The sequence below is a fragment of the Schistocerca americana genome, chromosome 10 (assembly GCF_021461395.2).
Source record: "Schistocerca americana isolate TAMUIC-IGC-003095 chromosome 10, iqSchAmer2.1, whole genome shotgun sequence".
NCBI lineage: Eukaryota > Metazoa > Arthropoda > Insecta > Orthoptera > Acrididae > Schistocerca > Schistocerca americana.
In genome coordinates, this window is record NC_060128.1 from 64,853,563 (window position 1) to 64,878,646 (window position 25,084).

The following is a 25,084-nucleotide window of genomic DNA, read 5'->3' on the forward strand; positions in this document are numbered from 1 at the left end:
CACAAGCCAGATGCTTTGTTGACTGAACCTGTAATGCTGCATTATAGGAAAAAAAATTTTTTTTTTTTACCTTCATATATTGACCAAAATCACTCTAATCATTACAATATATCTCCACACCGTCTCTCTACTACCACATCTCAACAAGAACTCTCCACCACGACCTCTCGACAAGCACTCTTCACTACGACATCTCAGCAAGCACTTTTCACTAGCACATCTCAACAAGCACTCTACTACGAGTTCTCCCCAAGCACTGACTACTACGAGTTCTCCCCAAGCACTGCCAGTAGAGGCGGCTGAATAATACTCTTTGGCGCAATCTCTGGCGCTGTGGCTCAGTGTAGCCACCTTTCAGTACCATTCCGAAATATATCATCCTCAGAATGCCTCTAACTTCTCCGTTTACTAAACGCAGCGATTTCCCGCAGTCCGTGTTCCGTGTCGTGTTGGTCTATATGACCGTATAAAACTAACTGATCTGAATTTCACCGGTTGTCGTCCGAAGTCAGTACGCCGGGAGCGATGAGATCGGCTGCATTGTGACCGCGTACGTAGCGGCGTACTGGTTTGAAAAGATCGGCCGTCTTCGGCCGATGTCGGTCGTCGGCGAAATCCACCGATATCGATGCCGGTCTGGCCGCAGCCTCGGTGTTGGTGGATAGGGGACTGCCATGCCACGTCACGTAACTGAAATCAGAAAATTGCTTGTTTGCAGTAATGCACATGTCGACACACTGCGACGGCGTCTTGAGCACCACAGACTTCCGGCACGGCGCCCATTGTCACAGTTTCCCTTGACGACGCAGCAGGGAGTGGGGATGGTGGTTATCGCTGAAACAACTGGTTTTCGGTCATGTCAGTATACTAGCTGACCCGGCGAACTCTGTTCCGCCTTGTTGTTGTTGCTGTGGTCTTCAGTCCTGAGACTGGTTTGATGCAGCTCTCCATGCTACTCTATCCTGTGCAAGCTTCTTCATCTCCCAGTACCTACTGCAGCCTACATCCTTCTGAATCTGCTTAGTGTATTCATCTCTTGGTCTCCGCGCTGCCCTCCAATACTAAATTGGTGATCCCTTCATGCCTCAGAACATGCCCTACCAACCGATCCCTTCTTCTTGTCAAATTGTGCCACAAACTTCTCCCCAATCCTATTCAATACCTCCGTATTAGTTATGTGATCTACCCATCTAATCTTCAGCATTCTTCTGTAGCACCACATTTCGAAAGCTTCTATTCTCTTCTTGACCAAACTATTTATTGTCCATGTTTCACTTCCATACATGGCTACACTCCATACAAATACTTTCAGAAACTATTTCCTGACACTTAAATCTATACTCGATGTTAAGAAATTTCTCTTCTTCAGAAACGCTTTCCTTGCCATTGCGAGTCTACATTTTATACCCTCTCTACTTCGACCATCATCAGTTATTTTGGCCGGCCGGAGTGGCCGTGCGGTTCTAGGCGCTACAGTCTGGAACCGAGCGACCGCTACGGTCGCAGGTTCGAATCCTGCCTCGGGCATGGATGTGCGTGATGTCCTTAGGTTAGTTAGGTTTAATTAGTTCTAAGTTCTAGGCGACTGATGACCTCAGAAGTTAAGTCGCATAGTGCTCAGGGCCATTTGAACCATCAGTTATTTTGCTCCCCAAATAGCAAAACCCCTTTACTACTTTAAGTGTCTCATTTCCTAATCTAATTCCCTCAGCATCTCCTGAATTAGTTCGTCTACATTCCATTATCCTCGTTTTGCTTTTGTTGATGTTCATCTTATATCGTCCTTTCAAGACACTATCCATTCCGTTCAACTGCTCTTCCAAGTCCTTTGCTGTGTTCTGCCTTAAAGCCAATAAATAATCTAATTTTGGATATTAAGTTCAATTTTTTATTAGGAATTACAAATAAAAAATTTAAGTATTTTAATGATTATTCTTTATGTTTTTTGGTACATAGCTTCCACTCTTCAATGAAGTACCTTGTGATACACGACATTTTTTGTTTTATTAGCAGGCGCAAGAACAAACAACGCAGATGGTCTTCCGACCTGTGAACATGCCACATATGGTACAAATGTCTCTGAGCACTATGGGACTTAACATCTGAGGTCATCAGTCCCCTAGAACTTAGAACTACTTAAACCTAACTAACCTAAGGACATCACACACATCCATGCCCGAGGCAGGATTCGAACCTGTGACCGTAGCGGTCGCGCGGTTCCAGATGTAGCGCCTAGAACCGCTCGGCCACCCCGGCCGCATGCCACATATAATTGACCATGTGAAAAACATGGATATTCCAGATTTAAACTACAAACTTTCAAGGAGTGGCCTTGTGATTTGTTAATGGTCGTGGCGAATGCAAGGCGGATCGGAAATTGAAGTCTTTTAAACTCAAACGGCATATCGCTTGGGATCATCGGCATCCTCGGAAAGAGAACTTCCTCACCTTCGAATTTTCCCTTGAGTATCGTTGCGTAAATAACATTGTTCATCAATTTACTTAGCACCAAACGCGTATCGTTGCACAGTTTTGGTTGGTTTATGTTTCGAAACATTATTACTACGGAGCCAACTTTTTGGCGTAAATTGTGCGGTGGTAAGCCAGGCACATCCAAGGAGTTTAAAAATTCAATTGGATAGTTGGTGGCTTCATCTTCATTTGTTACACAGTCAATAGATTTGAGCCGGCCGGTGTGGCCGAGCGGTTCTAGGCGCTTCAGTCTGGAACGGCGCGACCGCTACGGTCGCAGGTTCCAATCCTGCCTCGGGCATGGATGTGTGTGATGTGCTTAGGTTAGTTAGGTTTAAGTAGTTCTAAGTTCTAGGGGACTGATGACCTCAGATGTTAAGTCCCATAGTGCTCAGAGCCATTTGAACCATTTTTGAATAGATTTAATGAATGCATTTTACCAATGATTTCATTCTGAATTATGTAGTTTGGTTCATCTACATCTTTATTCTTAGCCGCTAAAATTGCTCGCTCACTCAACCGTTCATTACTTCTGTGGTTAGTAATGATATTTGGGAATACTTTGTTGATAAGTTCGTCTTTCGATGAGACAAAGTTACACAAATTACGTCGCCACAAAGCAATGAATGCAATGGCTCAGGTGGCGGAGTCAACAATGGCAATTTCACTTTCCCACTGAGGCAGCACAATCTGTGTTTCCCAGGAAAACTTCAAAGCGCCCCAATACTCGCAAACGACGTCCATCGGCGCAGTGCAATCGCAAGGATGCAAGCAGTAATCAGTGCTGCAATCGTATCTTAACGCTGCTCGATTCAAATCATCACGTGATAAGTCTCTTCTTGTGCCTAGAAAATTATCTACATGTTGGTCTCTGTTGTTCCCTCGACGATTTCGCATTGCCAACCGAGCCGTTTCACGGGCTGCCTCACTTTGCTCTTGTGATAGAGAAGTCGAGCCGAGCCATACTAACGCGGCGCTCTTCACGGGCAATTTGTTGTTCTTCTTCAGTCCTCTCATTCGCAATGTTTTGTATCCTTCTTGCATTACGGCTTTGTCGAGAAATACTCGATCGTCTTGGTCGCGGCATTGTTAATGATGATTCAAAGAAAATACAAATTACTTCTTTAAATTTTTAATTAATGGTATATATTGATACTTAACCATAGACGTTTAGCTCTCATCTGCGTTTTGTTTTTCCATGCCAGATGCGTTTCTGTTATACTACGTTTTATTGCGGTCGAACGGGATAAAAAGTATCCTATGCCCGTCTCCTGGTTCTAAGCTACCTCTCCACCAATTTTCAGCCAAATCGGTCCAGCCGTTCTTGAGTTATAAATAGTGTAACTAACACGACTTTCTTTTATATAAATATAGATTTCAGTGCCAGCTTAACCTGACTGTTGAAACCGCTCAAATTAACCAGTTTCTGCAATAACCGATTTTCGGCTTTTCTTATTCCTATTGTTTCCTGTACTGGACACAGAAACCGAACGAAGATTGAAAAATTCTGATTCTCTCAGTTTCAAGATACATTAAATGAAAATATTAAACTGAGTACGGAAAGAAAATGAAACTTAGTCTGTTCACTGTTTGCTTCTTTTCTGTAAAGTGATCAGTGGTTGAATACTACAAAAAAACTTCCTAGTATTCCCCTACTGATTATAATTTTTCGAACTCTGCTTAAAAATCATGTCGTAATCTAAGCTCGCACCACTGTCTTGCTACGGTTGCAATCTCCGAGTATTCTATTGCCGTGGGGTTATAAATAAATACAACTGCTACCGCCAAATACACAGAAACCTCTTGCAGCTGGCCAACGGCCGACGAGTACTTGCAATACGGTTTTTCTTTGCCCTTCGCATTTTAGTTCTCAGATCCTCTACAGTAAATTTCACCTCTGGAAGCCGCCCATCATCGAGCGAAGATTGTGCCCATATTTGGGAAGGATCCTGTGACAAGCTCAACATGACATTAAAAACTGTAACTATTATTTCCGTTTGGTGTCTTACAAAAAACAACGAGAATATTGGCATTACTACCGATATACGAAATGCTCTGCTGCATCGACGGAATATATATATACAGGGTGGTCCACTGATCGTGACCGGGCCAAATATCCCACGAAATAAGCGTCAAACGAAAAAACTACGAAGAACGAAACTTGTCCAGCTTGAAGGGGGAAACCAGATGGCGCTATGGCTGCCATAGGTCAAAGGGATATAAACTGTGTTTTTGAAAATAGGAACCCCCATTTTTATTACATATTCATGTAGTACGTAAAGAAATATGAATGTTTTAGTTGGACCACTTTTTTCGCTTTGTGATAGTCACAAACATATGGCTCACAATTTTAGACGAACAGTTGGTAACAGGTAGGTTTTTTAAATTAAAACACAGAACGTAGGTACGTTTGAACATTTTATTTCGGTTGTTCCAATGTGATACATGTACCTTTGTGAACTTACCATTTCTGAGATCGCATGCTGTTACAGCGTGATTACATTAATGCAATAAATGCTCAAAATGATGTCCGTCAACCTCAATGCATTTGGCAATATGTGTAACGACTTTCCTGTCAACAGCGAGTAGTTCGCCTTTCGTAATGTTCGCACATGCATTGACAATGCGCTGACGCATGTTGTCAGGCGTTGTCGGTGGATCACGATAGCAAATATCCATCAACTTTCCCCACGAAATGTCATCGTCCCGTAATTTCTCTTCAGTGGCAGAACTGTACACGACGTTCAAAGTCGTCGCCATCCAATTCCTGGTGCTTAGAAATATGGTACGGCCGCAATCGATGTTGATGTAGCATCCTCAACACCAACGTTTTTGAGATTCCCGATTCTCGCGCAATTCGTCTGCTACTGATGGGCCAATTAGCCTGCGACAGCAGCTAAAACGCCTACTTGGGCATCACTATTTGTTGCAGGTCGTGGTTGACGTTTCACATGTGGCTGAACACTTCATGTTTCCTTAAATAACGTCCGGACACTTGGATGATTTTGTCCAGGATATCGAGCAGCGTACATAGCACATGCCCGTTGGGCATGTTGATCACAATAGCCATACATCAACACGTTATCGACCTTTTCCGCAATTGGTAAACGGTCCATTTTAACACGGGTAATGTATCATGAAGCAAATACCGTCCGCACTGGCGGAATGTTACGTGATACCACGTACTTATACGTTTGTGACTATTACAGCGCCATCTACCACAAAGCGAAAATAGTGATCCAACTAAAACATTCATATTTCTTTACGTAATACACTAATATGTAATAAAAATGGGGGTTCCTATTTAAAAAAAACGCAGTTGATATCCGTTTGACCTAAGGCAGCACCATCTAGCGGGCCAACCATAGCGCCATCTGGTTTCCCCCTTCAAGCTAGACGAGTTCCGTTCTTTGTAGTTTTTTCGTTTGATGCTTAATTCGTGAGATATTTGGCCTGGTCACTGTGGTGTCACCGCCAGACACCACACTTGCTGGGTGGTAGCATTTAAATCGGCCGCGGTCCGTTAGTATACGTCGGACCCGCGTGTCGCCACTATCAGAGATTGCAGACCGAGCGCCGCCACACGGCAGGTCTAGAGAGACGTCATAGCACTCGCCCCAGTTGTACAGCCGACTTTGCTAGCGCTGGTTCACTGACAAATTACGTTCCTTATTTGCCGAGACGATAGTTAGCATAGCCTTCAGCTACGTCATTTGCTACGACCTAGCAAGGCGCCATTATCATTTGGTATTTATCTTGTGATGCATGTACCGTCAGACCGATGTTTACCAATTATGGATTAAAGTTAAGTATTCCAGAAGCTACGTACTTTTTTTACTAGACTCAACTTCTTTAACTGTTCCAGACCTCACGCCAGCCTGCGTGAGCTTAAACGCGTGCCTTTCGGCTATCTCATAGTGGCTTGGCTGTCTTGCCAAGTCACAACAGTCACTATCAATGGACCACCCTGTATATAATAAATCCTAATGCGTATGAATATTTCTGAGTGGTAGTTTTCGCTTTACACCCGTATTCACCATCCGCTTTCCCCGTGTAAGTAACAAAGCGAATGCTGCACGATAGAGAACGGACGATATTTTCATGGCGTGGCATCATATGTAGACAACGGCTCGAAATCTTATCTGTCTGCCTGACGCCAAGAAAATGAAGAGACCGTAAGTGTAATCAGCTGATGTGTGTTTCTGTCTGCTCATTCGTCACATGTGGAATGTTTTCCGCCTGCGACCCTTGTTGCAGAAATAATTTTTGCTGCATAGTTTGCTATTTTTTTCTAGCGAATTCGTTCGTATATCTGCGGAGAACCTTGGCAAATATTGCTTGCGATTGCATCATATGGTTTTAGAAGTCTCCAGGGGACGAAAAAAGAAAACTTTGGGACCGCTGACGACATGTTTACATTATATGCCCTTCCTGCTAGGCATACGCAGGCGTTGCGAAACTGTCGTTTGTGGTCCTTAGAGGCGGTCTGCGATGTTGCAATGTTTCGACTAAAAGGAACATTCTCTACATTTAGTTTTCACAAGTTACTGCATATTGTATAGTTTGACAGATAAATGAACAGAAACTAATATGCTTTTGTGTATGCAGTAATAAAGAACTTTTGCAGTTGTTAGGAACCGCATCATATAACACACAGCAGTGGTTAATTATAATATATATATATATAATCTTAAATGAAATTCAGAAAATTTTCAGTTTACGAAAGATGTATTCACAACTGGCAATTCTACGGTTGCAATAATGAATCATTCTTTAAATGTTTGATGTACGTGTGGTATGTGTTATAACATTGGTTCCCTACTTCTCTGAGACGATTAACACTGAGTGTAGTCAGGCGTTAGCCAGTACACTCCCCCCCCCCTATCATCATCATCATCAGTAGCAGCAGCATCTAACTAACTATACACTGGAAAACGATTTTCTTTGAACACTTTCATTATGAAAATGATGAATGGTAAATAATATTTAGTTTTTACAGATGTTTTCTTAACCAACAACGTAACGCATCAATGAAACACTAATGAATCAGTTCTCAGTAGTCGCGAGTGCTACGTACGCTCCTCCCCCGAAAAGAAAGTAACTTTTCCACGTTGACGACAAGACACGTGCTACAGAACACGCTTCCTCTACTCCACTCATCACCCTCACTCTGCGGTCCCATTAAAAATCAACCAAGTGTGAGAAACTTACCTGGCTCTACTGTCTGTAAACAATTGGATCTCTGGACTCCTTAATTCTGAACTAGCAGAAATTTGAGACTTTTGGGTATCACTGGTTTGTGTCTGACAACTGCCACTAATGATGATGATGATGATCATCATCATCACCATCATGACTATGATGGTAAGTCGCTGTCAGTTTGTGTATTGTAGCGATTTCCCGGGTTCGATTCCCGGCGGGGTCAGGGATTTTCTCTGCCTCGTGATGACTGGGTGTTGTGTGATGTCCTTAGGTTAGTTAGGTTTAAGTAGTTCTAAGTTCTGGGGGACTGATGACCATAGATGTTAAGTCCCATAGTGCTCAGAGCAATTTGAATTTGAATTATTGTAGCGAAATGAATAATGAAGCAATTTCTGGTGTATTGCGTGAGCTAGGTACAATATGAAGAAGGCACTTTCATCAGATTTTTAAGCACAAGTAATGCATGTGTGTCAGTTTTACTGTCATGGATGCATTGCACAATGAATGTATGTATGTATGTAAGTACGTGGGTAAGTCAATTATTATCCGCAATTTACACTCATGCTCATAAATTAAGGATAATTGCAGTAATTGGTGCCACACAACGTGGCACCACACAAAACTGGCGCTAATAGCATAGGCACATAGGGAGAACACACGACACACATCTGTAAGTCCAGTGTGTTGGTGATAAGTTGAGAAAACCGTCCCGAAACACATGTGCTACAGAACGCCACTGTTTCATGCATCCCGACATCAATGTGGGATAAGATCACCATGCACACGTACACAGGCCGCACAACGGGTTGGCATACTGTGGATCAGGTGGTCGAGCAGCTGCTGGGGTATAGCCTTCCATTCTTGCACCAGTGCCTGTCGGACCTCCGGAAGTGTCCTAGGGACTTGAAGACGTGCAGCGATACGTCGACCGAGAGCATCCCAGACGTGATCGATGGGGTTTAGGTCTGGAGAACAGGCAGGCCATTCCATTCGCCTGATATCTTCTGTTTCAAGGTACTCCTCTATGATGGCAGCTCGGTGGGGCCGTGCGTTATCATCCATCAGGAGTGATGTGGCAAAAGGCGGACATACCGGTGCAAAATGACGTCCCAATACACCTGACCTGTTAAGTTCCTCTGTCAAAGACATACAGGGCTGTACGTGCACCAATCATAATCCCACCCCACACCATCAAACCACGACCTCCATACAGGTATCTTTCAAGCCCATTAAGGGGTTGGTATCTGGTTCCTGGTTCACGCCAGATTAAAACCGGCGAGAATCACTGTTCAGACTATACCTAGACTCGTCCGTGAACATAACCTGGGGCCACTGTTACAATGACCATGTACTGTGTTCTTGACATCACGCTTTACGGGCTTTCCTGTAACGAGGGTTCAGTGGAATGCACCTCGCAGGTCTCTGGGCTAATAAACCATGTCTGTACAGTCGCCTGTAGACTGTGTGTCTGCAGACAACTGTTCCAGTGCGGGCACTGATGGTGAGATATCGGTCTTCTTGTCGTGTTGTACACTGTGGACGTCCCGTACTGTAGCGCCTAGACACGTTTCTTGTCTGCTGGAATCGTTGCCGTAATCCTGAGATCACACTTTGTGGCACAGAGGGCCCATGCTACGACGTGCTATGTTTGACCAGCCTCCAGACGCCCTAGTATTCTACCCGTCATAACGTCATCAATATGTGAATGGTGGGCTCCATGTGTTTCCCAAGCCCTGCAGCGACCGTAAACCATATAATTACCAAATATACAGTAACCAGTCGCAAAATCATGTTTTATTTATTCACTTTTGCATATCGATTTCAACTTATTAACAGCCATCATCGGTGTTTTCAACCAATATGTGCCTTGAGTGATTTTAAGACTGGTTGCTGCATATTTGGTAATTTTAATGTCATCAGTATGTGTTCTTTGAGCCATTTTCAACACACAGTCACCACTAGCACGTCTGAAAAAGTCTGCACACTTTGTCGCTGAACCATAGTCTGACACGCACCAACACACCTCTGCGTATGTGGACTGCTTCCAGCGCCACCGTGCGACGACCGCAGGTCAAATGCACCGCATGGTCATACCCCGAGGTGATTTAAATTTGCAAACAGCCGACCAGAGCGTTGTTTCACCATGTATCAGCATTATCCTTGATTTATGAGCATGAGTGTAGCTATATTTTTGTTTATTTTGGTAGCGCTCTAGTTTCACGTTGATGACGCATGCTTTGTTTATTTGTTCTATATCTTTGCAATTTGAAAATTGCTAGGTTAGTTTCGTTATCGCTGCCGTGCTGTTAATCATGGTTGCTCCGCTGTATGTCTGCACCAAAGAAGAGCAACGTTCAGTGATCCGTTTTTTGTGGTCGGAATGCGTATCAGGGGCCGAAATTCATCGAAGACTTTCGGTACAGTACGGGAACAGTGTTTTGCCACAACGAAGTGTCTACGAATGGACTGAAAACTTCCGAAATGGTGGCACAAGTGTAACGCACGATATAGGAGCCGGACGACCGTTTACCGTCACAGATGAAGAAACCATTGAGCGTTCACCTGAAATGATTCTCTTAGACAGACGATTAACTATTGACGAAGTGGCACATCGTCTGCAAATTAGTCACGGTTCTGCCTACGAAATAATCCACAACAGACCTGAGTTTCATAAAGTTTGTGCAAGGTGGGTCCCAAAACAACTCACACAGTTGAATAAGCAAACGCGCTTGTACATCTGAAAAAAAATTTGGAGCACTATGGTAACGAAGGGGACAACTTCTTAGACAGAATCATTACTGATGACGAAACATGGATCCATCATTACGAGCCGGAGAGTAAACGGCAGAGTATGGAATGGAAACATCCAAATTCGCCGTGCAAGAATAAGTTCAAGACCCAACCGTCCGCTGGAACTCTGATGCTTACGGTTTTTCGGCACGCCCAAGGTCCAGTACTGGAACATTATGGGGAAAGAGGCACAACAATAAACTGTGTACGTTACACTGAGATGCTTGCTGTCATGCTAAAGCCTGCAATTCGAAGCAAACGCCGAGGATTGCTGTCGAAAAGTGTGTTGTTGTACGACAATGCCCGTCTGCATACTGCTGCCCACACTGCTGAAACGCTCCAGAAACTCAAATTTGAAGTAGTGGATCATCCTCTAGAAAGTCCCGATCTTGCCCCTTCTGACTATTACTTGTTTGGTCCACTTAAAAATGATGTTCTTGTAAGTTTCCTATTTGATTACAATAAAATTTTATAACTACTTTACGGATAATAATTGACTTACCCTCGTACATTTGTTACACAGACTGTACTCCATCACATGACGTCACATATTAATGCCAGCATTTGGAAGAAAGTAATTATAGGCAACTTTTGTAATCAGCTTCACAGCTTATGAAACAATGATGATTGTAACGTTCTATTAAACATTATTTAATTCATGACAAATACAGTCGAACACTCTTGTTTTTACCCTTCAGAAAATTATGTTTTACTCCTCAGGGGGTAATTTGCACCAGGTAGGGAACCACTGTGTTAGAACAAACGTATATTGCCTTGTAACATAACGTAAAGTTTTAACGTAGGCCTGAAAATTAATTATAATACGACTTATGTTGGTACTTTTTTCGGTACGAAGACTAGTTTGATGCTGTTGTCCGCACTAATCTGTCTTGTGCAAGTTTCGTCATGTGTGTTATAACAACCGATTCATTCTTTTCGTCAGGCTGCGCCATTAATTTTTTTCTTTCCCCTGTTTGGTTGAGTACCTCGTCATTTGTTAATCGATGTAACCATCTAATCTTCGGCTTTTTCCTTAGGACTGCATTTGAAAAACTATTTTCTTCTTGTCTGAGCCCTTTATAACCTACGGTTCACTTGCGTGTAAGGCTACACTCAGGACAAATAGCGCCAAGAAAGGCTTCCTAACGCTCATATTCATATTTGATAAACAAACTTCTCCTCTTCAGGAAAGATTATTTTGTACTGCTAGTCTGCGCCGTGTATGCTTCTTCACAACATGACAAAGATTACAGTGTTAGTGCTGTCTCAGAGAAAAGGAAGAAGAAAAGAAATCTAAAGATTAACGAAGTCATGAAAGACGGAGCACAAACTTGGGTTGGTGAAGAAGAGTGAAGAAAATCCGCTTGATCTCTCAGTGCAAACATTCCTGCCGAGTAAGAGAAACGTGGGATTACTTAAAACTGGATAGCCGAGAGTTGATTTGAACCGTCGCATTGTGAGCCAACTCGCTTCAAAACGTGAAGACGATAAAAAAATGGCTATAAAATGTGTTCTTTTTAGTTTCTTTGGGTCGCTGATTAGGAATTCGATGTCGGAATTATAAAATTTAAAATGGCGAATCCAATTTCGTGGACCATAAATTATAAATTTAGGTGATTCGAGTAAAGCTTCATGTATAAATTATTTTGAAGTCGGTGATGACGATTTAGAGATCCAAATTGCCGTATAGAAATGTTTCATTCGATATTTTACACTTTCCAGTGGAAATCTCACTCACATTCGTCGCCTGACTCGTCATCGCCGACAGAAGGGTCGTTGTCGGGTTGTGCATTGGGAGACGGTGCCAACAGCAGACGTTTCACCTCAGGTGGCGTCTGTTTATCTTTTTCAGTTGTAAGTTCCTGGAATCTCGAGGTTAGCGGATCTGATGACAGAGCCCCATGAAAGACGTCATGCATCGGTCTCTTACTGGAAAGTTTGCGCGTAAGATGTTCTCGGTAACGCCGGATATCCTTATTCTGATTTTCCTGACCGTCTTCAGATAGCCGACCAATCGGCAACGAAGAAGCTTCGATTATGGCATATATCCGTATATCAGAACTGCACGGACAGTTGTCGGCACCGGGGATACAGCGGAATATTATCAGTCAGGTGAGGATGGCTTCCGATTTTCAAGAAATACACATTTTTTTCCTCTGAGTTCCTGATGGATACGCTATACTTTTAAAGTTCTCTGTACAAAATTTGAGTACTTCCGCAGAATTCTGGAAAAAAGAGACTCGTGAAAATTTGAATCTTGTAAAAAAATTATTTCCCATATATTGCGAAAAAAATGTGATAAGTTATGAATACCTCCCAAAGAGTTACTCATAAAATCCTGACGAAACTTTTGTCTGAAGATACTACATTGGAGCGCCAAAGACACTGGTGTAGGCATGCGTATTCAAATAGAGAGAGATGTGAAAACAGGCAGAATACAGAGCTGCGGTCAGTAGTGCCTTCATAATACGTGTCTGTCGCTGTTGATGGTCGGTTACTGCTGCTACAATGGCAGGTTATCACGATTTAAGTGAGTTTGGGCGTGATGTTATAATCGGAGGAAGAGCGATGGGATACAGCATCTCCGAGGTAGCTACGAAGTGGGGATTTTCTCGTACGACCATTTCACGAGTGTACCGTGAATATCCGGAATCTGGTAAAGCATCAAATATCCGACATCGCTGCAGCCGGAAAAAGTTCCTGCAGGGATGGGACCAACGACGACTGAAGAGAATCGCTCAACGTGACAGAAGTACAAGTCTTCCACAAATTGCTGCAGATTTCAATGCTGGCCCATCAAGTGTCAGCGTGCAAACGATTCAACGAAATATCACCGACATCGGATTTCGGAGCAGAAGGCTCAGTCGTGTACCCTTGATGACGGCACGACACAAAGGTTTACGCCTCGCCTGGGCCCGTCAGCACCGACATTGGACTGTCGATGACTGGAAACATGTTGCCTGGTCGGATGAGTCTCGTATCAAATTGTATAGAGCGGATGAAACGATGAACTCTGCATGTCGACGGGGTACTGTTCAAACTGGTAGAGGCTCTGTAATGGTGTGGGGCGTGTGCAGTTGAAGATATGGGACCCCTGGTACGTCCAGATACGACTCTGACAAGATGACACATACATAGGCACCCAGTCTGATCACTTGCATCCATTCGTGTCCTTCGTGCATTCGGACAGACTTCGGCAATTCCATCAGGACATTGCGACACTACGGACATCCAGAACTGCTACATAGTGGCTCCAGGAACACACTCCTGAGTATAAACACTTCCCGTGGCCACCAAACTCCCCAGACATGAACATTATTGAGCATATTTGGGATGCCTTGCACCAAGCTGTCCAGAAGAGATCTCCATCCCTCTTACTCATACGGATTTATAAACAGCCTTGCAGGATTCGTTGTGTCAGTTCCCTCCAGCACCACTTCAGACATTAGTCGCGTCGATGCTACGTCGTGTTGTGGTACTAGTGCGTGCTGGCAGGGAACCTACACCATATTACGTAGGTGTATCAATTTCTTTGGGTCTTCAGTGTAATTTATGGGAAAATTGCGATTATGAGGAGCCAATTTTACTGTGTGATACGTGGCGCACGGTAGAAAAATGACCGCCCACTAAAAAGTGCAAACATGTGCACGCATATATACTATGCTAAGGCAGTAGAAGAGCCTACGTAAGGCAAGAAGGCAGTAGACTTAGGTGTTGACTCAGAATTATCATCAATCACCTGATGTACAGTTGGTCGATAGCGCAACGCACGTTCAATCTGTCTATCACTGTAACCATTTTGACGAAATGTAACTTCAAGATGGGACAGCTCAGCTGGCAAAGTCTCAGCGTCAGAAACGATATGTGCCCTGTGTACCAAGGTACGAAGTACCCCTTCACGCTGAGCCGGATGGTGACAACTATTAGCTTGTAAGTACAAGTCGGTGTGAGTACGTTTCCTGTAGACTGCATGTCCCAATGATCCATCATCCTTCCTCCTAACCAACACGTCGAGAAAGGGAAGGCAACCATCCTTTTCCACCTCCATCGTAAAACGAATGTTCGGGTGGATCGAGTTCAGATGTTCTAGAAAGACATTCAAATTCTCCCTACCGTGAGGCCAAACAACGAAGGTATCGTCAACGTATCTATAGAAACAGGCAGGTTTTAAAGGCGCCGACTCCAATGCACGTTCCTCGAAGTCTTCCATAAACAAATTTGCGATCACAGGAGACAACGGACTACCCATCGCAATTCCATCTGTCTGCTCGTAATACTGGTCATTAAATAAAAAGTAAGTGGATGTCAACACATGCCTAAAGAGATAAGTTAAATCAGCACCAAACCTGGCTTCAATTAACCGCAACGAATTAGACAGAGGAACACGAGTGAAGAGAGAGACCACATCGAAACTCACTAAAATATCAGAGTCATTCAGCCTCAGTCCCTCCAAACGACGTAAAAAAACAGCTGAATTCCTGATATGATGTTCACACCGTCCTACTTGTGGACTCAACAGAGAAGCAAGATGCTTGGATACACAATATGTCGGGGCGCCGATGTTACTCACTATAGGACGGAAAGGAACCCCTTCCTTATGAACCTTTGGAAGGCCATATAACCTAGGGGGAACCGCACTATAGGTGTTAAGCCTCTTGATTGTGTCCTGCGACAAACCACTTTTCTTCAGGAGGCTGTTGGTCTTTCTCTCAACACTTTTCGTGGGGTCAGCATCGATTCTGCGATACGTTGAATCAGATAGTAAACGTTGCATCTTTTGTACATAATCATGTTTATTTAAAACAACGGTGGCATTGCCCTTGTCAGCAGGTAAAATAACAATACTGGGATCAACTTTGAGAGAGCGTAAAGCAGCCCTCTCTGCTGCTGTTACATTACACTTGGGTGGACGAGCCCTAGTCAAAACACGGCATGCCTCCCTCCTAACTTCCTCTGCAGCGTCAGGAGGTAGTTTGCAAACTGCCTGTTCAATTGAACTAATAAAATCAACTACCGGCAAATTCTTCGGAGTGGGTGCAAAATTTAATCCCTTCCCTAGCACGGATAAGGTTGCGTCGTCAAAAGATTTCTCTGTGAGATTTATCACAGAACGTCGAGATATAACATCCGACTCCGCGCGATGAAAACGTTCAAACTTTGCCAAATGCCGGGCAGTAACGGAGTTGTACTCCCAGTCAGCTTGGGTCCATGAGGCACCGTCCAACCAATCCCAAGTGAAATCAGACACTTCAGATGCAACCATTAAATGAAAACGATACAATGCTTTGGAAACAGAATCCAAACGTCGACGAGTAAAACGAATCCTTTCGCGAACAAGAGCCAAGCCAGCACGTTGCTTAATTCGATTGGCGGCAGGAGAATTAATATGGTGCACAACCTTAGCAAATGTTGGAACATGATTTTCATCACGACACCTCAATAAAAACGACAAAGCACATTCCAGTCTAACTCGACAGCTACGAAGTTTATCCAACTTACGTAAACACCGATACATTTCCTCCCCGAAGAGGTAAACAATGTGAGACCTGAGTTTCTCCTGGCGTATACAACTTTCAAATAACTTCCGGGAATTCAGCCAGGTAACACTTTCAGCGACCGCCGATATTTCGGCGGGAGAACACCCCGCCATTTTCAAGGAAAACTGCAACTGACAGGCGGCGTACATGCAAATTTAATACCTCGGTTCTCGGACCCAAGCAGGAAAGATAACACACACACACTGAACACTAGTGCCACCAAAGATGGCCAAAGTCAGAGCTATCGATAGTGAGACTATGAATTCGCAGGTGAGGTAGCATTGAGTCTGTCCCTCTGTTTCTTGACAAGGGAGAGAGCCGGATTCCAAACAGATTTTAAACAGAAACCTCCATCCCTGTTAACAAGGTTGCTCGCTAATTTAATCTCAACTGCCTCCCGAATCACACTGTCCCAATAGCTGGACGTGCATGCCAATATCTCGGTGTTATTATATAACATGGGGTGACCAGTATCCAAGCAATGTTCGGCAGTAGCACATCTAATTGGCTGCTGTAATCGTGTGTGCCGTTTATGCTCACTACATCGGTCCTCCACGGTCCTGGTAGTTTGACCAATATATGCCATGCCGCAGCTACAAGGGACACGATATACACCCGCCTTACGCAGTCCAAGATCATCCTTAACGGAACTCAAAAGTGCTCTAATTTTAGATGGAGGTCGGAAAACACATTTCACATCGTATTTCCGTAAAATACGACCGATCTTATTGGACGTGTGGACCGTGGAGGACAGATGTACTGAGCATAAACGGCACACACGATTACAGCAGCCAAATAGATCTGCTATTGCCGAACATTGCTTGGATACTGGTCACCCCATGTTATATAATAACACCGAGATATTGGCATGCACGTCCAGCTATTGGGACAGTGTGATTCGGGAGGCAGTTGAGATTAAATTAGCGAGCAACCTTGTTAACAGGGATGGAGGTTTCTGTTTAAACTCTGTTTGGAATCCGGCTCTCTCCCTTGTCAAGAAACAGAGGGACAGACTCAATGCTACCTCACCTGCGAATTCATAGTCTCACTATCGATAGCTCTGACTTTGGCCATCTTTGGTGGCACTAGTGTTCAGTGTGTGTGTGTTATCTTTCCTGCTTGGGTCCGAGAACCGAGGTATTAAATTTGCATGTACGCCGCCTGTCAGTTGCAGTTTGCCTTGAAAATGGCGGGGTGTTCTCCCGCCGAAATATCGGCGGTCGCTGAAAGTGTTACCTGGCTGAATTCCCGGAAGTTATTTGAAAGTTGTATACGCCAGGAGAAACTCAGGTCTCACATTGTTTACCTCTTCGGGGAGGAAATGTATCGGTGTTTACGTAAGTTGGATAAACTTCGTAGCTGTCGAGTTAGACTGCAATGTGCTTTGTCGTTTTTATTGAGGTGTCGTGATGAAAATCATGTTCCAACATTTGCTAAGGTTGTGCACCATATTAATTCTCCTGCCGCCAATCGAATTAAGCAACGTGCTGGCTTGGCTCTTGTTCGCGAAAGGATTCGTTTTACTCGTCGACGTTTGGATTCTGTTTCCAAAGCACTGTATCGTTTTCATTTAATGGTTGCATCTGAAGTGTCTGATTTCACTTGGGATTGGTTGGACGGTGCCTCATGGACCCAAGCTGACTGGGAGTACAACTCCGTTACTGCCCGGCATTTGGCAAAGTTTGAACGTTTTCATCGCGCGGAGTCGGATGTTATATCTCGACGTTCTGTGATAAATCTCACAGAGAAATCTTTTGACGACGCAACCTTATCCGTGCTAGGGAAGGGATTAAATTTTGCACCCACTCCGAAGAATTTGCCGGTAGTTGATTTTATTAGTTCAATTGAACAGGCAGTTTGCAAACTACCTCCTGACGCTGCAGAGGAAGTTAGGAGGGAGGCATGCCGTGTTTTGACTAGGGCTCGTCCACCCAAGTGTAATGTAACAGCAGCAGAGAGGGCTGCTTTACGCTCTCTCAAAGTTGATCCCAGTATTGTTATTTTACCTGCTGACAAGGGCAATGCCACCGTTGTTTTAAATAAACATGATTATGTACAAAAGATGCAACGTTTACTATCTGATTCAACGTATCGCAGAATCGATGCTGACCCCACGAAAAGTGTTGAGAGAAAGACCAACAGCCTCCTGAAGAAAAGTGGTTTGTCGCAGGACACAATCAAGAGGCTTAACACCTATAGTGCGGTTCCCCCTAGGTTATATGGCCTTCCAAAGGTTCATAAGGAAGGGGTTCCTTTCCGTCCTATAGTGAGTAACATCGGCGCCCCGACATATTGTGTATCCAAGCATCTTGCTTCTCTGTTGAGTCCACAAGTAGGACGGTGTGAACATCATATCAGGAACTCAGCTGATTTTTTACGTCGTTTGGAGGGACTGAGGCTGAATGACTCTGATATTTTAGTGAGTTTCGATGTGGTCTCTCTCTTCACTCGTGTTCCTCTGTCTGATTCGTTGCGGTTAATTGAAGCCAGGTTTGGTGCTGATTTAACTAATCTCTTTAGGCATGTGTTGACATCCACTTACTTTTTATTTAATGACCAGTATTACGAGCAGACAGATGGAGTTGCGATGGGTAGTCCGTTGTCTCCTGTGATCGCAAATTTGTTTATGGAAGACTTCGAGGAACGTGCATTGGAGTCGGCGCCTTTAAAACCCGCCTGTTTCTATAGATACGTTGACGATACCTTCGTTGTTTGGCCTCACGGTAGGGAGAATTTGAATGTCTTTCTAGAACATCTGAACTCGATCCACCCGAACATTCGTTTTACGATGGAGGTGGAAAAGGATGGTTGCCTTCCCTTTCTCGACGTGTTGGTTAGGAGGAAGGATGATGGATCATTGGGACATGCAGTCTACAGGAAACGTACTCACACCGACTTGTACTTACAAGCTAATAGTTGTCACCATCCGGCTCAGCGTGAAGGGGTACTTCGTACCTTGGTACACAGGGCACATATCGTTTCTGACGCTGAGACTTTGCCAGCTGAGCTGTCCCATCTTGAAGTTACATTTCGTCAAAATGGTTACAGTGATAGACAGATTGAACGTGCGTTGCGCTATCGACCAACTGTACATCAGGTGATTGATGATAATTCTGAGTCAACACCTAAGTCTACTGCCTTCTTGCCTTACGTAGGAAACACGTCCAATAAGATCGGTCGTATTTTACGGAAATACGATGTGAAATGTGTTTTCCGACCTCCATCTAAAATCAGGGATCGAGACGTGGCTGCACGATCCGTTACAGCCATGCGGATAAGATGCCTGTCATCTCGACTGATAGTGATACGAGGCCGTTAGGATCCAGCATGGTGTTCCGTATTACCCTCCTGAACCCACCGATTCCTTATTCTGCTAACAGTCATTGTATCTCGACCACCGCGAGCAGCAATGTCACGATACGATAAATCGCATTCGCGAAGGCGACAATCCGACCTTCATCAAGGTCGGAAACGTGATGGTACGCACTTCTCCTCCTTACGCGAGGCATCACAACAACGTTTCACCAGGCAACGCTGGTCAACTGCTGTTTGTGTATGAGAAATCGGTTGGAAACTTTCCTCATGTAAGCACGTTGTAGGTGTCGCCACCGGCGCCAGTCTTGTGTGAATTCTCCGAAAAGCTAATCATTTGCATTTCACGGCATCTTCTTCCTGTCGGTTAAATTTCGCGTCTGTAGCACGTCATCTTCGTGGTGTAGGAATTTTAATGGCCAGTAGTATACCTTGACAGGTGGGGAGGGTCGCTGTCATATTAAACAGGCCACACAAACGATACCCGAAAAACGTGTCGTTGCCCTACTTACTGTTTACCGGTAACTGTCATGGCATGAATCATACTGACTTGAGGCGAATGCCACCGCAGAGTAGGCCAAGTACGCACCAGTGCAATCTACACAAGATTTCGCGGGACAAAAGTCGGAACGGTTCTGAAGCGACTGGGCTGACAGTGCGCCGTCCTCCCGACTATAGTCCACTGTGTTGCCACATCACGACGCCATGTGGCATCTCATATTACTCCCAGACATGCCATTATAGGAAAGGAAAAGGAAGAGTATGTGGGTTTCAGAAATCGGTAAAAAGGCTCCATGCAGAAGGAGGGTTTTATACCAGCCTATTGATGTTATTGTGTTTGGACGTTCTAACTGCGGATCCTCATCAATGACAGACAGTTCTTGCAAGAACCGCACTTCTCCACAAAAGGTGACATTCTCTGAAGTAGGGAGCTCCATTCACGAGCGCGCACACATTGTGGACGAGGCAAGGAACTGTATAGGCTGGCCCCACCTTTCGGCGTGTTTGTTCTGGTGTTCCCTGTAGAGTCCCTTGTCCGGTATTGTCTACCTGCGCATTCAGTTTTTGTACCGGCGTTTAGGAGAGAGTGTCCGCTACCAACCGATTCGTCAATTCTAGATTTAAAATAAGCTTCGAAAATATCGCTCGGTCGAAAATGCGTCATTTTGGAACTAGTCCATAAGTGCACAAGGAGAAAATTGTGGGGTGCAAGTGATGTTGAACCCGGAGAAAGTCGGTTCGGTTTCTGCTGGTTTTAGACATAATCAATTCGCCACGAAGGAGGTAAGAGGTGATGTGCAGTTCTGGTTTCTAGCTGATGTTTTGGGAACCTGTTTCTCGCGTCTTTTACCTATTAATGTTGTCGAATTCCTTTCATATACTAGGTTTCCTCAAAAAGTAAGGTGACTTTTCAAATTGCGCGGGCAACGTACGTATGATCATCGACCTTCTTTTTCGTTATGTTGGTACACATGTCCCGAGCAAATGTTCACAGTTTCAAGTTTGACAGTGCCATACGGTGAGTCTGTTCTAAGTAAAAAAAAAAAAAAGAAAATAAATAAAATAAAAAAGAAAAAAGAAAAAAAAATGTTTACAAGTGGTACAAGCTCTTCCAAGATGGCCGAGAAGATGCCAATGATGAACCTCGCTCTAAACGCCCCAGCACTCAACAACAGATGATTACGTCGAAGCTGTGAAGAAAATTGTTTTGGAAAATCGTCGAATTACCATACGACGAGTTGCTGATGATGTTGGCATATCGGTCGGCTCGTATCATGCAATTTTATCAGATGTTTGGAGATGAGACGTGTGTCGGCGAAGTTTGTTTCAAAACTTCTCAATTTCGATCAGAAGAACAGTCTCATAAGCATCGCTGAGGACCTCTCCGACGTCAATGATGATCCTGATTTGCTCAAAAGGGTCATAACTAATGACGGAACATGGGTTTACGGTTACGACGTCGAAACCAAAGCCCAATCGTCCCAACGGACGCATCCCGGAGAGCCAAGACCGAAAAAATCACGCCAAGTTCGATCAAATGTCAAAGTTTTGCTTACTGTTCTTTTTCTTCCCTTCAATTACCGTGCCGTAGTGCATCATGAACTTTTGCCTCCAGATCGTGCAGTCAATAAGAAGTATTACCTTGACGTTTGCGAGAAGCAATATTCAAAAAACATTCAAAATTGTGGAAAAACAAATCGTGGCTTTTGCATCACGACAAAGCACCTGCTCATTCATCGTTGCTTGTGAGAGATTTTTTTGGCCAAAAACAACACGACAAACATGTCTCATCTACCGTATTCACCAGGATTGGCCCCCGGCGAATTTTTCCTGTTCCCAAAACTGAAGAGTCCTATGAAAGGACGAAGCTTTTCAACGATTGATGAAATAAAAATTGCTTCGCTAGAAGTACCCAAGGCTGTACCAAAAAATGCTTACGAGAAGTGATTCGAGGATCGGAGGAAGCGTTGGCACAAGAATACTGTATCTGAGGGGGATTTCTTTGAAGAGGACAACATGAATATTGATGAATAAATACCTTACTTTTTGAACACACCTCGTGTATCTAAAAAGTCTAAGTAGGTTTCAGCATTGTATTCTCATGAAACTCCCTGGGAGACTAAAGCTGTGGCCCGGACCGGGACTCGAACCTGGAACCTTAGCCTTTCACGGACAGTTGTTCTACAGACTGAGCTATTCGAGCGCGGCTCACGACTCACCTTCACAGCTTTATCTTTACTATTGCCAGTACCTCATCTCTTGCCTTCCTGTTGCATTCTTCCTCAGGAATCTTAGAGCGAGCTCGCGTGCTTGCATGCGTACACGTGTAGTCTGTTACTAACTACACAGGGTGGTCACAAACAGTATGAAAATCTTGTAAGGGTGTTGCAGGGTAGGTTGTGCTGAGAAATAACTACAAAGAAAAAAAAATTCGATACGTTGCACCTTCCTCTAGAAAATTAGCATTGAAGTTAGCCAATAACGTCGTTGCGCGCGCAAATTCAAGCGGCCCGCATACGATGTCGGCAACGTGTTCTTCGTTCGGTTTCCTAAAGCCGAAGAAGACAGCGAAACAAAAATTGGACATAAGACGGTAGTAAGGATCGGACCAGAGCCAACGGCTGAGCAGTCTCGTGCTCTAGCAAATATGCTATGATAACAACTGAAACTAATATTATCAGTTATTTGGAAAAGGGGTCGTGCCCCAGAAAGTACGTGGGTCACTTCAAAAGAAATGCACACTATTTTTGCAAAAATACAACTTTCATTCTGCATGTGTGAAAGTTTTACAGTGTGTAGATACATCATTCCCGCTTGTTTTCAAACTTAGTTCAACCTGTTCCCGTGAGTGGCGCCGTCACAGCATGTCTTCAAGGTGGCTGCTACACTTGACGTTCGTCAGAAGCAACGTGCTGTCATAGAATTCATGTGCTGTGAAAACGAGACAGTGGGAAACATCCACAAGAGGTTGAAAAAGGTGTATGGAGATGCTGCTGTCGATTGCAGTACAGTTAGTCGGTGGGCAAGCAGGTTACGTGATGAAAGCGGGCACGGAAATATTGAGGATTGTCCTCGCAGCGGCAGGCCTCGTACTGCACACACTCCAGACAGTGTGCAGAGAGTTAACGAATTAGTGACTGCTGACAGACGCATCACAGTGAACGAATTGTCACGCTACGTTGGGACAGGGGAAGGAAGTGTTTGCGGAATACTGAAAGTGTTGGCGTTAATAAAGGTTTGTGCCAGGTGGGTTCCCATGATGTTTACAGTGGCCCACAAAAAAAAAACAAGAAAAACGGTATGCAGCGAAGTTTTGCAACAGTTCGAGAATGGTGAAGACGAATTTCTTGGAAGAATTGTGACAGGTGATGAAACCTGGCTCCATCACTTTTCACCAAAGACGAAGGGGCAATCAATGGAGTGGCACCATGCAAATTCACCCAAGAAAAAAAAAAAATTCAAAAGCACACCTTCTGCTGGAAAAGTTATGGCTACGGTGTTTTTAGATTTCGAAGGACTGTTGCTTGTGTACCTCATGCCAAGTGGAACCACAATAGATTCTGATGCATATGTGAGGACACTGAAGAAACTTCAAGCTCGACTGTTGTGTTCGACCACATCGGCAAAAGCAGAATGTTTTGTTGTTGCACGACAATGCACGGCCACAGGTCAGTCAAAAAAAACGTGGAAGCGACCACAAAACTCGGATGGACAACACTGAAACAGCAGCCTTACAGTCCTGACATGGCTCCATTTGACTATCATCTCTTTGGGAAACTGAAAGACTCTCTTCGTGGAACAAGGTTTGAAGATGATGACTCCCTTGTGTACGCTGCCAAACAGTGGCTCCAACAGGTTGGTCCAGAATTTTACCGTGCGGGTATACAGGCGCTGGTTCCAAGATGGCGAAAGGCAGTTGAGAGGGATGGAAATCATGTGGAGAAATGAAAATATTGTTCCTAAAGGATGTATCTACACACTGTAAAACTTGCAAACATGTAGAATAAAAGATGGATTTTTTAAAAAATAGTGTGCATTTCTTTTAGAGTGACCCTCGTAAATTTTTCAGAAGACCCAAAGAACTGCTTAATTACACAATGGATTTAAGCATGGTATCATGTAGTTTCCTTGTAGCAGTTGACCCCAGGATGAAACAATATGCACCATTACAACATACCTTAGCCATCGACTATGATTTGTGATCGAATTTGAATGTACTGGAAATGATCCATTTTTCGAACCTGATAATGTTTAGCAACTACCGGTCTCTTTGCAGAGGATGGATTATGTTATTCAAATTCGTGATATTCATATTCTTTATAGCAATAAAAGTATGCGTTTTGAGCTTACAGATTTATTCGTAATGTACCCTAAACACAAACAAAAAGCAAAATACAGCGCGGCAGACAATGGTGGATATGCTTCATCTTTATGTCGTCCATCCTTCACAAACCACTGGCAAAGACTATTTATTATAAAATTGATTGTATTCGTCAGGTGTGTATTGTAAAATTTTCTTTCATCGTTTAGTTTTCTTCTTTTTTGATGCAAAGTTCACTACGCGCTTCTTCATATGGACTTGGTCATCTGATTCAATACTCTTCAGACTAGCACTTTGTTGTTACACCAAACGATATGTACAGATATAACTATCATTTATCTCCGGTAAACGTAATTTAAAAAAGAGAGGATGTGATGCCTTTTCCAATTAATATATTCAATGTTATATCGCAGACCGCTTGAATCTGCGCCCGCAACCGACTGTGTGACTAAATTCACGGCTAATTAACTCAAACGGCGCAACGTATCGAATTTATTTTTCTGAACAGTTTTTTTTTAGCACAACCTTACAAGCTTTTTACTATTTCTGGCAACCCTGTATATTGCCTGTGCGAAATATCCTCGCCGGCGGAAAACAATGGTAGCACTAATCGTGCGAAATGTCTACAATATTCTTTTGTCAAGTAAATAGATTGGAGGCATCTGCAAAGAAATCGCTCCGTATTATACTACCACAGTGCAGAAAACTCACGTAGAATGTTTTATAAGCTCTGTAAACAAGATAACGGAAAGACTCAACGTTCATCTTCAGGAAGCTATCGAGATGACTGCTAAAGTTGTAAATGTAAGAGGAAAAACTTTGCGGAATAATGCGAGGTAGTGTGAGAAAGCCAGAAACACGGCATGCGTTAATTCATACTCCCAACATGGTACAGAAGTGTTGTCTACGTGCCCACAAATAGGCGAACGGTATACATTACATTCCGTGG

At 43.8% G+C, this 25,084-nt stretch overlaps 1 protein-coding gene across 2 annotated transcripts in view; it reads left to right on the plus strand.

The window, feature by feature from the left end:
- LOC124552713 (uridine phosphorylase 1) overlaps positions 1–25,084 on the plus strand; it is a 444,709-nt gene that overhangs the window by 306,116 nt on the left and 113,509 nt on the right. The gene's annotated exons all lie outside the window — the stretch shown is intronic.